This window comes from Salmo salar, chromosome ssa05 (genome assembly GCF_905237065.1).
Source record: "Salmo salar chromosome ssa05, Ssal_v3.1, whole genome shotgun sequence".
NCBI classification, from domain to species: domain Eukaryota; kingdom Metazoa; phylum Chordata; class Actinopteri; order Salmoniformes; family Salmonidae; genus Salmo; species Salmo salar.
Window position 1 is genome coordinate 37800933 of NC_059446.1, and position 13502 is coordinate 37814434.

The 13502-nt window shown below is 45.1% G+C and overlaps 1 protein-coding gene across 2 annotated transcripts in view; it reads left to right on the forward strand.

The window, feature by feature from the left end:
• LOC106604788 (testican-1) overlaps nucleotides 1-13502 on the forward strand; it is a 248527-nt gene that overhangs the window by 174656 nt on the left and 60369 nt on the right. The gene's annotated exons all lie outside the window — the stretch shown is intronic.

The following is a 13502-nucleotide window of genomic DNA, read 5'->3' on the forward strand; positions in this document are numbered from 1 at the left end:
GAACTGCATTATTAAACCCAATAAGACCCAATTAGCTGCTTTAGCATTTGTACCTATCTAATTGTCAGTCGACGGTAGAACCTAATGCTATTTTTAGCGTGCAAGCCAAGGTGTGATCGCTGTGACCTCTGACCTTTACCTTAGCCCGATGGTCGTCTCTCCCTGCCTTACGCCCCCTCAGGTCACCGTGGCTGGGGTCAGAGAGCACACCTGTGGGTATGTCTCAGGTCAGTCAGTATAGCCTATAGAGGCTTCAGCAGGGTGTATTTTAGTCCTCAGTTGTTAATGCCGCAATGGGAGAAGAAATATATGGTTTTCACTTTTCTCATACTGAGTAGTCAAATCAAAATGTATTTGTCACATGCGCTGAATAGACCTTACAGTGAAATGCTTACTTACAAGCCCTTAACCAACAATGCAGTTTTAAGAAAAATACCCACCAAAAAAAGTAAGAAATAAAAGTTACAAATAATTAATGAGCAGCAGTAAAATAACAATAGGGAGGCTATATACAGGGGGAACCGGTACAGAGTCAATGTGCGGGGACACCGGTTAGTCGAGGTAATATGTAGATGTAGGTAGAGTTATTAAAGTGACTATGCATAGATAATAACAGAGAGTAGCAGCAGTGTAAAAGAGGGGGTGAGGGGGTGGGCAATGCAAATAGTCTGGGTAGCCATTTCAGGAGTCTTATGGCTTGGGGGTAGAAGCTGTTTAGAAGCCTCTTGGACGTAGACTTGGCGCTCCGGTACCGCTTGGCGTGCGGTAGCAGAGAGAACAGTCTATGACCAGGGTGGCTGGAGTCTTTAACAATTTTTAGGGCCTTCCTGTGACACCGCCTGGTATAGAGGTCCTGGATGGCAGGAAGCTTGGCCCCAGTACTGGGCCATATGCACTACCCTCTGTAGTGCCTTGTGGTCGGAGGCTGAGCAGTTGCCATACCAGGCAGTGATGCAACCCGTCAGGATGCTCTCGATGGTGCAGCTGTAGAACCTTTTGAGGATCTGAGGACCCATGCCAAATCTTTTCAGTCTCCTGAGTGGGAATAGGTTTTGTTGTGCCCTCTTCACGACTGTCTTGGTGTGCTTGGACCATGTTAGTTTGTTGGTGATGCGGACACCAAGGAACTTGAAGCTCTCAACCTGCTCCACTACAGCCCCGTCGACGAGAATGGGTGTGTGCTCGGTTCTCCTTTTCCTGTAGTCCACAATCATCTCCTTTGTCTTGATCACATTGAGGGAGAGGTTGTTGTCCTGGCACCACACGGTCAGGTCTCTGACCTCCTCCCTATAAGCTGTCTCGTCGTTGTCGGTGATCAGGCCTACCACTGTTGTGTCATCGGCAAACTTAATGATGGTGTTGGAGTCGTGCCTGGCCATGCAGACATGAGTGAACAGGGAGTACAGGAGGGGACTGAGCACGCACCCCTGAGGGCACCCCGTGTTGAGGATCAGCGTGGCGGATGTGTTACCTACCCTTAGCCTTGGATGAGAGAGAGCATAAATAGTGTGTGTGTGTGTGTGTGTGTGTGTGTGTGTGTGTGTGTGTGTGTGTGTGTGTGTGTGTGTGTGTGTGTGTGTGTGTGTGTGTGTGTGTGTGGTGTGTGTGTGTGTGTGTGTGTGTGTGTGTGTGTGTGTGTGTGTCTCCCTGTGCTTACGTGTGTGTGACAGATGCGGAGAAACATACACTGAATGTGCAAAACATTATTAAAAAAAACTGCTCTTTTCCATGACATGGACTGACCAGGTGAATCCAGGTGAAAGTTATGATCCCTTATTGATGTCACTTGTTAAATCCACTTCAATCAGTGTAGATGAATGGGAGGAGACAGGTTAAATAAATATTTTTAAGCCTTGAGAAAATTGTGCGATATTTGTGCTTTTCAGAGAGTGAATGTGCTAGCCATAAAATATAAGTGCCTTATAAACGAGGTATGGTAGTAGGTGCTCCGGTTTGTGTCAAGAACTGCAACGCTGCTGGCTTTTTCAAGCTCAACAGTTTCCTGCGTGTATCAAGAATGGTCCATAACCCAAAGGACATCCATCCAACTTGACACAACCATGGGAAGCAAGTTCTGAGGGCAAAATGGGGTGCAACTCAATATTAGGAAGGTGTTCCTAATGTTTTGTACACTCAGTGTATTGACACCACTTAGACTGGGTAAAGGGGCTAAACAGCACCATTAAAAGCCACAAGAGAGCTGCTCTCAGCCACTAAATTGCCAATTCATTTGTGAAATCGACTCAATAAAGACCTCCTCCAATAGCAAGTAATGCACAGACAATCTGTCTCAGCAAGACACTCACTGTGAGAAGAGGACCAGAGATAAACAACTTTGGTGTCAAATTAGTCCTAAGTTTTACAGCCCATTGGCTACCATGATGGACCAAAGCTTTAATGATTATCCTGACCTGTGTGTTTTTGGGTGTCTGAGCAAAAAACCGAGGAAAATACTGAAAGGGAGAGTTGGGGTGTGTGTGTGCGTGTGTGTGTGTGTGTGTGTGTGTGTGTGTGTGTGTGTGTGTGTGTGTGTTAGAGCCTTCAAGTCCCACCCAGGTCTCGATGCTCTGGTGGCCAACTGGAGGGCCAAGGTGTCTAGGGCTGGCAAGCAGAGGGCTTCCTGCCAGATGGACAGCCAGCCAAGACAGGGCCAGCCAAGAGAGGGTTGGATCTGATTAACACACTCATCTCTTCTTCACACACAGTGCACTAATGATTGTAATGTACCGTTGTACCCCCCCCCCACACACACACACACACACAAACACACACCATTATCCATCCTGACCCCATGGTCTTTTTGGATATGTGTCCCTGAGTCTCCATAGAGAGGGTGTATAATGCTTACAAAACTGCAGGATACATGGGAAGAATGAATAGAGCAGAACTGTGTATGCAGTGTCACGGTGGATTTAAGCTAAATAACGGAACATATAACATTGTCATTTTACCAACCCCCTCCTCCCCTCTTCTTGTCCACGGCCACCCTCATCTTAGCTGTACCTGCCAACTCGGTGCCATCTGTGCCAATCCACAGACTGCCGTTACTGCACCCAGGGGGCATCAATCAGACAATCAACCTGGCACTTACAGAAGGATTATGACAAGAAGGGATGGTTGTGTGGTAAAGGGAAGTGTGTGTGTGGGTGTGTGTGTATATATATATATATATATATATATATATATATATAGTACCAGTTAAAAGTTTGGACACACCTACTCATTCAAGGGTAAGCGCAAACCAGATGGGATGGCGTATCACTGCAGAATGCTCTGGTAGCCATGCTGGTTAAGTGTGCCTTGAATTCTAAATAAATCACTGACAGTGTCACCAGCAAAGCACCCCCACACCATCACACCTCCTCCTCCATGCTTCACGGTGGGAAACACATATGCAGAGATCATCCGTTCACCTGCTCTGCGTCTCACAAAGACACGGCGATTGGAACCAAAAATCTCAAATTTGGACTCATCAGACCAATGAACAGATTTCCACCGGTCTAATGTCCATTGCTCTTGTTTCCTGGCCGAAAGCAAGTCTCTTCTTCTTATTGGTGTCCTTTAGTAGTGGTTTCTTTGCAGCATTTCGACCATGAAGGCCTGATTCACACAGTCTCCTCTGAACAGTTGATGTTGAGATGTGTCTGTTACTTGAACTCTGTGAAGCATTTATTTGGGCTGCAATCTGAGGTGCAGTTAACTCTAATGAACTTATCCTGTGCAGCAGAGGTAACTCTGGGTCTTCCTTTCCTATGGCGGTCCTCACGTGCGACTGCACTTCAAGAAACTTTCAAAGTTCTTGAAATGTTCCGCATTGACTGACCTTCATGTCTTAAAGTAATGGTGGACTGTCATTTCTCTTTGCTTATTTGAGCTGTTCTTGCCATAATATGGACTTGGTCTTTTACCAAATAGGGCTATCTTCTGTATACCCGCCCTACCATGTCACAACACAACTGATTGGCTCAAACACATTAAGAAGAAAATAAATTCCACAAGAGTGTGCAAAGCTGTCATCAATGCAAAGGGTGGCTACTTTATTTAACACTTTTTTGGTTACTACATGATTCTATGTGTTATTTCATAGTTTTGATGTCTTCACTATTATTCTGCAATGTAGAAAATATTGCAAATGAAGAAAAACCCTGGAATGAGTAGGTGTGTCCAAACTTTTGACTGCTACTGTATAAATACTCTATATATATTTGTGTATATACACACTGAGTAGACCAAACATTACGAACACCTTCCTAATATTGAGTTGCACCCCCTTTTGCCCTCAGAACAGCCTCAATTCATCTGGGCATGGACTCTACAAGGTGTCAAGCATTCCACAGGGATGCTGGGCCATGTTGACTCCAATGCTTCCCACAGTTGTGTCAAGTTGACTGGATGTCCTTTCGGTGGTGGACCATTGTTGATACACACGGGAAACTGTTGAGCGTAAAAAACCCAGCAGCGTTGCAGTTCTTGACACAAACCGGTGTGCCTGGCACCTACTACCATACCCTGTTCAAAGACACTTAATTATTTTATCTTGCCCATTCACCCTCTGAATGACACACATACATAATCCAAGTTTTATTTGTCTCAAGGCGTAAAAATTATTCTTTAACCTGCCTCCTCCCCTTCATCTACACTGATTTGAAGTGTAGTGTGATTTAACTAGTGACATCAATAAGGGATCACAGCTTTCACCTGGATTCACCTGCTCAGTTTATGTCATGGGAAGAGAAGGTGTCCTTAATGTTCTGTACACTCAGTGTATATATATATATACTGCTCCAAAAAATAAAGGGAACACTAAAATAACACATCCTAGATCTGAATAAATGAAATAATCTTATTAAATACTTTTATCTTAACATAGTTGAATGTGCTGACAACAAAATCACACAAAAATAATCAATGGAAATCCAATTTATCAACCCATGGAGGTCTGGATTTGGAGTCACACTCAAAATTAAAGTGAAAACCACACTACAGGCTGATCCAACTTTGATGTAATGTCCTTAAAACAAGTCAAAATGAGGCTCAGTAGTGTGTGTGGCCTCCACGTGCCTGTATGACCTCCCTACAACGCCTGGGCATGCTCCTGATGAGGTGGCGGATGGTCTCCTGAGGGATCTCCTCCCAGACCTGGACTAAAGCATCCGCCAACTCCTGGACAGTCTGTGGTGCAACGTGGCGTTGGTGGATGGAGCAAGACATGATGTCCCAGATGTGCTCAATTGGATTCAGGTCTGGGGAACGGGCGGGCCAGTCCATAGCATCAATGCCTTCCTCTTGCAGGAACTGCTGACACACTCCAGCCACATGAGGTCTAGCATTGTCTTGCATTAGGAGGAACCCAGGGCCAACCGCACCAGCATATGGTCTCACAAGGGGTCTGAGGATCTCATCTCGGTACCTAATGGCAGTCAGGCTACCTCTGGCGAGCACATGGAGGGCTGTGCGGCCCCCCAAAGAAATGCCACCCCACACCATGACTGACCCACCGCCAAACCGGTCATGCTGGAGGATGTTGCAGGCAGCAGAACGTTCTCCACGGCGTCTCCAGACTCTGTCAAGTCTGTCACGTGCTCAGTGTGAACCTGCTTTCATCTGTGAAGAGCACATTGCGCCAGTGGCGAATTTGCCAATCTTGGTGTTCTCTGGCAAATGCCAAACGTCCTGCACGGTGTTGGGCTGTAAGCACAACCCCCACCTGTGGACGTCGGGCTCTCATACCACCCTCATTGAATCCTCTGTGGCTCAGTTGGTAGAGCATGGTGTTTGCAACGCCAGGGTTGTGGGTTCGATTCCCACGGGGGACCAGTACGAAAAAGAAATGTATGAAATGTATGCATTCACTGCTGTAAGTTGCTCTGGATAAGAGCGTCTGCTAAATGACTAAAAATGTAAAAAATGTCAAATGGAGTCTGTTTCTGACCGTTTGAGCAGACACATGCACATTTGTGGCCTGCTGGAGGTCATTTTGCAGGGCTCTTGCAGTGCTCCTCCTGCTCCTCCTTGCACAAAGGCGGAGGTAGCGGTCCTGCTGCTGGGTTGTTGCCCTCCTACGGCCTCCTCCACGTCTCCTGATGTACTGGCCTGTCTGCTGGTAGCGCCTCCATGCTCTGGACACTACGCTAACAGACACAGCAAACCTTCTTGCCACAGCTCGCATTGATGTGCCATCCTGGATGAGCTGCACTACCTGAGCCACTTGTGTGGGTTGTAGACTCCGTCTCATGCTACCACTAGAGTGAAAGCACCGCCAGCATTCAAAAGTGACCAAATCAATGGGCCAGGAAGCATAGGAACTGAGAGGTGGTCTGTGGTCACCACCTGCTGAACCACTCCTGTATTGGGGGTGTCTTGCTTTTGCCTATAATTTCCACCTGTTGTCTATTCCATTTGCACAACAACATGTGATATTTATTGTCAATCAGTGTTGCTTCCTAAGTGGACAGTTTGATTTCACAGAAGTGTGATTGACTTGGAGTTACATTGTGTTGTTTAAGTGTTTTTTGAGCAGTATATATGTGTGTGTGTGTGTGTGTGTGTGTGTGTGTGTGTGTGTGTGTGTGTTTTCAGATTTGATTGTCCCTCCCTATGGTGCCATCCTTGGCTCCCGACAGCTGTCACTCACACATTAACCCACTTTGCGTCATGGGCTGACGCACACAAACGTACGAGCACGCATGCATGCTTGCACCCTCTCCCAGTCCCCTCTCCCAGTCCCCTCTCCCAGTCTTTTGCTCTCTTCTCCGATCAGAATGTTTTCCCTTCATAGTCCTTTATCGAGCATTTGTTTGTTTTAGCATCTGTCACTCTCCACCTCTCCACTCGTTTATCAGACGGAGACCGCCTCGCTCATGACATTCCGAGGATAGCGTTGCTACGGCAACCGACGGTCCGAAAAATAATCGGAGACAATTGGGACGTTTTTCATGCGTTTTGGTTTTTTATTAAAACAAATCAAAGATGCAGTGAGTGGGAGGGAGAAAGGGTAGAGAGAGAGGGAGATAAATATTCTATCAGGGTTATTAACACTAAAAGGCCACGGCTGTAGCGAATAGAGACTAAAGATGTAAGATAGAGGTGGGTTAAAGGAGCAAGCAAACGATTTTGAGAGTGAGAGAGGGATAGTGATACAGGGAGTGAGAGACGGGGATTGTGAGTAAAATAAAGTGGGAGGGAGAAAGAGGAAGTAGTAGGGAGAGAGGGATCGTAAATAAGGAGAGGGGGAGGGAGAAGGAGAGAGGGATAGTGAAAGAGGAGAGATACGGAAAATGGTGCAGTTGGTTAAACAGCCAAGGCTTTTCACTCAGGCCTGTAATAGGCAGATAAAGGCTCTGCTTTCCCCTCTCTCTCTCTCTCTCTCTCTCTCTCTCGCTCTCTCTTTCTCTCTCTCTCTTTCTCTCTCTCTCTTTCTCTCTCTCTCTCATCCCTCGCTTCTCCCCATTATCCCAGTCTCTCATTATTACTCTATGAACTACACGTGGGTTTTCTCTTCTTCCGTTCTCATCCCCTGCTTTCTCTCATCATCTGTGTTGTGCCTTATGAAATGAAATGCATAATTATGCTACTCGAAAGTATGGAATTGAGAAATGCACCTTTTATGTCAGGGTAATTGAATGTGTATATTTCTATCTGTTTTATACGTGGGTTGTAATTTTGTATCTGTTTTGAATGTGGGTTTAATTTTTGTATCTGTTTTGTACGTGGGTTGTAGTTTTGTATCTGTTTAGTATGTGGGTTGCATTTGCTCTAAGCTGTCCTCGACCTCTCTGTTAACCATCTTCCCCTTCTCCCTTCCTCTCATGTCTTTCTCTCCACCTCTCATCTCTCTCTTCTCCTCTCTCCCACTCTTATCTCTTTCACCCTCGTCTCACCCCTCACTCTCCTCCTGTCACCCTCTTACCACCTCTTACCCCCTTTCACCCACATCCCCCTCTCATCTCTCCTCCTCCCCCTTCTCATCCTCCTCTTATCTCTCATTTCCCTCTCGGGCAGAAAGTCATTTTCCGCGGGGAATGAAATCAGATGAGTTTCTTCCTGCTCTGTAGCAGAGAGAGCCAAGGTAAACCCTAAATAAGATATAAACACTCCACCTACAGCCGACGCCACAAAACAGACAGATATCAGGAAAAATATTGCCATGCCGTCTCTCAATCTCAGAAAGCAAGCGGGAGAAATAGAGAGAACGAGAGAGGGAGAGAGAGTCGGGGATGATGAGGGAGATAAAAAAAAATGGCACATTCCTGGACAGCTTCAGAGATTTGACAAACTACTTCATAATCAACAGAAAACATGTATATCTTCCATGTATGCCCAGCAAACCTATCTTCAAGTATTCCGTTACACATTTTCACCAACATGCCTCCTTTAACTTTAACTTTGTTTACTCATTCACTTGCTCACTTTGAGAAGTGAACAGGTAATATCCTATGTATCTCAGACAGAGTTCAGTGTGTCAAATCGGAGGGCCTGTTGTCCGGACCTCTGGCAGTCTCTATGGGGGTACCACAGGGTTCAATTCTCAGGCCGACTCTTTTCTCTGTATATATCAACAATGTCGCTCTTGCTGCGGGTGATTCCCTGATCCACCTCTACGCAGACAACACCATTCTATATACATCTGGCCCTTCTTTGGACACTGTGTTAACAAACCTCCAAACGAGCTTCAATGTCATACAACATTCCTTCCGTGTCCTCAACTGCTGTTAAACGCTAGTAAAACTAACTGCATGCTTTTCAACCGTTCGCTGCCCGCACCCGCCCGCCTGACTAGCATCACTACTCTGGACGGTTCTGACTTAGAATATGTGGACAACTACAAATACCTAGGTGTCTGGCTAGACTTTACACTCTCCTTCCAGACTCATATCAAACATCTCCAATCCAAAATAAAATCTAGAATCGGCTTCCTATTTCGCAACAAAGCCTCCTTCACTTACGCCGCCAAACATACCCTCGTAAAACTGACTATCCTACCAACCCTCGACTTCGGCGATGTCATTTACAAAATAGCCTCCAACACTCTACTCAGCAAACTGGATGCAGTCTATCACAGTGCCATCCGTTTTGTCACCAAAGCCCCATATACCACCCACCACTGCAACCTGTATGCTCTAGTTGACTGGCCCTCGCTACATATTCGTCGCCAGAACCACTGGCTCCAGGTCATCTATAAGTCTATGCTAGGTAAAGCTCCGCCTTATCTCAGCTCACTGGTCACGATAACAACACCCACCCGTAGCACACGTTCCAGCAGGTATATCTCACTGGTCATCCCCAAAGCCAACACCTCCTTTGGCCGCGTACCCTTATAGTTCTCTGCTGCCAATGACTGGAACGAATTGCAAAAATCGCTGAAGCTGGAGACTTATATTTCCCACACTAACTTTAAAAATCAGCTATCTGAGCAGCTAACCGATCGCTGCAGCTGTACATAGCCCATCTATAAATAGCCCATCCAATCTACCTACTTCATCCCCATATTGTTTTTATTTACTTTTCTGCTCTTTTGCACACCAGTATTTCTACTTGTACATCATCATCTGCACATCTATCACTCCAGTGTTAATTTGTTAAAGTGTAATTACTTCGCTACTATGGACTATTTATTGCCTTACCTCCTCACGCCATTTGCACACACTGTATATAGACTTTCTTTTTTACTACTGTGTTATTGACTGTACGCTTGTTTATTCCATGTGTAACTCTGTGTTGTTGTTTGTGTCGCACTGCTTTGCTTTATCTTGGCCAGGTCGCAGTTGTAAATGAGAACTTGTTCTCAACTAGCCTACCTGGTTAAATAAAGGTTAAATAAAAGAAAACACCTGTATTTGGGGAGTTTCTCCCATTCTTCTCTGCAGATCTTCTCAAGCTCAGGTTGGATGGGGAGTGTTGCTGCACAGCTATTTTCAGGTCTCTCCAGAGATCAGGTTCAAGTCCGGGCTCTGGCTGGGTCCCTTAAGGACATTCAAAGACTTGTCCCGAAGCCACTCCTGTGTTGTCTTTGCTGTGTGCTCAGGGTCCTTGTCCAGTTGGAAGGTGAACCTTCGCCCCAGTCTGAGGTTCTGAGCGCTCTCTAGCAGGTTTTCATCAAGGATCTCTATGTACTTTGCTCCGTTCATCTTTGCCTCGGTCCTGACTGCCGCTAAAAAACATCCACACAACATGATGCTGCCACCACCATGCTTCACCGTAGGGATGGTGCCAGGTTTCCTCCAGATGTGACGCTTAGCATTCAGGCCAAAGAGTTCAATCTTGGTTTCATCAGAACAGAGAATTTTGTTTCTCATGGTCTGAGAGTCTTTAGATGCCTTTTGGCAAACTCCAAGTGGGCTGTCATGTGCCTTTTACTGAGGAGTGGCTTCCATCTGGCCACTCTACCGTAAACGCCTGATTGGTGGAGTGCTGCAGAGATGGTTGTCCTTCTGGAAGATAACCCCTGTCTCCACAGAGGAACTCTAGAGCAGTGGTTCATTCTCCACTGGTTTTGCCTGGGGACCCAAATTTGACAGTGATAATTGAGTCACGACCCAATATTATGGACTGTCGATGATTCCATTTTGTAATGTTGTATTGCAGCTGCCTTCTTGGGCAAGCTTCACTTGCAAAATAGACTCTGTCTCAATTATGGTAGTAAAGAAAGTCATTACACAGCCATATTGACTGAGAAAACATTTAATAACAATTGAAGAGAATAAGCCATTTAATTAGGTGACCAGTTCAGTAGTATGGTGTAAGAAATGATCAGACTCAGAACATGACATTAAAACCAATCCAATAATGTTAATGAACAGTAAACATACCAGTGTTTAAAATAGAAAAAACAACAATCATTAGGAATTCTTAAATCATCAATTGCAATGTTTATAGTTTCACAACCTTGAAAAGTTTTTGTAAAGGTGTAAAGTTTTTAACCAGTTCAATAAAATGTAATATGAATGTCAGAATGAATTAACAATATTAATTAACATAGTGAACTATAACTCATTAACTTGTTTATTTATTGTGTGTGTGTGTGTGTGTGTGTGTGTGTGTGTGTGTGTGTGTGTGTGTGTGTGTGTGTGTGTGTGTGTGGCCTATCAGTGAGAAAGCTGGGGATGTTTCTTTTTAATTGTTTATATTTTTTTACCTTTATTTAACTAGGCAAGTCAGTGAAGAACAAATTCTTATTTACAATGACGGCCTAGGAACAGTGGGTTAACTGCCTTGTTCTTCAGTTTGATAAGTTTATTGAAGTCTGGTTGACAGGGCAACTCGGAGGTCATGCTGGCTGTCCAGTTTGTTTCTGCTTTTAGTTTTCAGCACGGCCATAGCAGAGAAGCCACTTTCACACAGACGGGTAGTGCTGAACGGTAGCATGATTCGGATTTCATGACAGGAGAGAGCAGGATACTCTCCCGTTACGCTGCATCAGGACTTCGGCAGTGTCATTTCCGGGAAGCACATGCTCAGTCCTCGGTCTAATGACAGCGCCACCATCAGATCCTCTTCGTTGCTTGGCAACGTGACGCTTCCCATCTCCACCCGAAAGGCGTCCCGTATCCAGTCTCCTGTTCTCCTCCGGGAAGTAGTCGCAGGAACATACCCTGCAGCTTGACAAGATGCTGTTGAACGGTTTGTTTGTGTGTCGCTGTGCGCTTTGTTGTTCAGATTCTGAATCTCAAAATCAGCATTGGGAAACATGTCAATCCTCCCGTTAGAAACATGATTTTCCCAAACAGTCAGTTTCATCTTGAAGGCAGCCACTTTGTCCCTCTGTTCAAATCGATTGTGCCCCCTCCCTTGCATTGACACATTGAGAGAATTCAGATGATCAAAAATATCCGCCAGGTAGGGAACTTGCGCGAGCCATTCCTCACAATTGGAATGTTCAGGCAGAGATGACTTGTTTTCCGAAAGAAATGCAGCAATCTCCACTCGAAGTTCATAAAAACAACCCAACACCTTACAGCTGGAAAGACAGCGGACCTCTGCATGGTAAAGCACCTGCTGGTGCTCCCTCCCCATGTCCCTGCAGAAGGCCTGGAAACACCTGCTTGTCCTCGAACTCCTTTTGATATAGTTGACACACTTGATCACATCCTGGAGAGTGGTGTGGAGCTCAAGCACCATGTCCTTCACTGCCAATGCCTCCCTGTGTAGGAAGCAGTGGTTCCACGTCGCACTCGGTGCTCTCTCCAGGATCCGCTTTACTACCCCGGAGTGCTTTCCCATCATGGCAGCTGCCCCATCAGTGGTCACACCGACGCACCCATCCCAGGCCAGTCCCACGGAGCCCAGGTACATATCCACTGTGTTAAAGACAGGCTCTGCGGTGTTGGTGGTGGGAAAATCAGCACTAAAAAGGAACTGCTCCTCGAAGTTATTATCCCACACGTGTCTGACATAGACCATTAGAATTGCATGGTTAGCCACATCTGTGGATTCATCAAGCTGCTGTGGGTAATGGCCATTTGCACTGGTGCTCTCTGATGTCTGGTGCGTTATGTCCTCAGACATGTCCTGGATTCTACTCCTCATGATGTCATTGGATAGCGGTATGGTTTTAAGTTGGCGGTTGACTCTCCCAAGATTTCAGTGCACAACAATTGTGTGTCACATTTGGATCAGTGTGTGTGTGGGGGGCGAGAGCGTTATTGTGTTCGTCAGTGAGTGAGTGCAGCGTGAAAATCCTGAGTCCAAACGTAGCTAGTCATTTCACCAATGCTGACGCACTGCTCGTGTAAAGTCAGCAACAATAATCAGTGCAGCAGTTACCTTTCAAATGTTTTAATGTTATATACAGTTGAAGTCGGAAGTTTACATACACCTTAGCCAAATACATTTAAACTCAGTTTTTCACAATTCCTGACATTTAATCCTAGTAAAAATTCCCCGTCTTAGGTCAGTTTGGATCACCACTTTATTTTAAGAATGTGAAATGTCAGAATAATAGTAGAGAGAATGATTTATTTCAGCTTTTATTTCTTTCATCACATTCCCAGTGGGTCAGACGTTTACATACACTCAATTAGTATTTGGTAGCATTGCCTTTAAATTGTTTAACTTGGGTCAAGCCTTCCACAAGCTTCCCACAATAAGTTGGGTGAATTTTATGTTATTTTAATGGGCAAAGAAAATGTGCTTTTCTTTCAAAAACAAAGACATTTCTAAGTGACCCGAAACTTTTGAATGGTAGTGTATGTATGTTTATACAGTTGAAGTCGGAAGTTTACATACACTTAGGTTGGAGTCATTAAAACTCGTTTTTCAACTATTCCACAAATTTCTTGTTAACAAACTATAGTTTTGGCAAGTCGGTTAGGGCTACTTTGTGCATGACACAAGTAATTTTTCAAACAATTCTTTACAGACAGATTATTTCACTTATAATTCACTGTATCACAATTCCAGTGGTTCAGAAGTTTACATACACTAAATTGACTGTGCCTTCAAACAGCTGGGAAAATTCAAGAAAATTATGTCATGGCTTTAGAAGCTTCTGATAGGCTAATTAA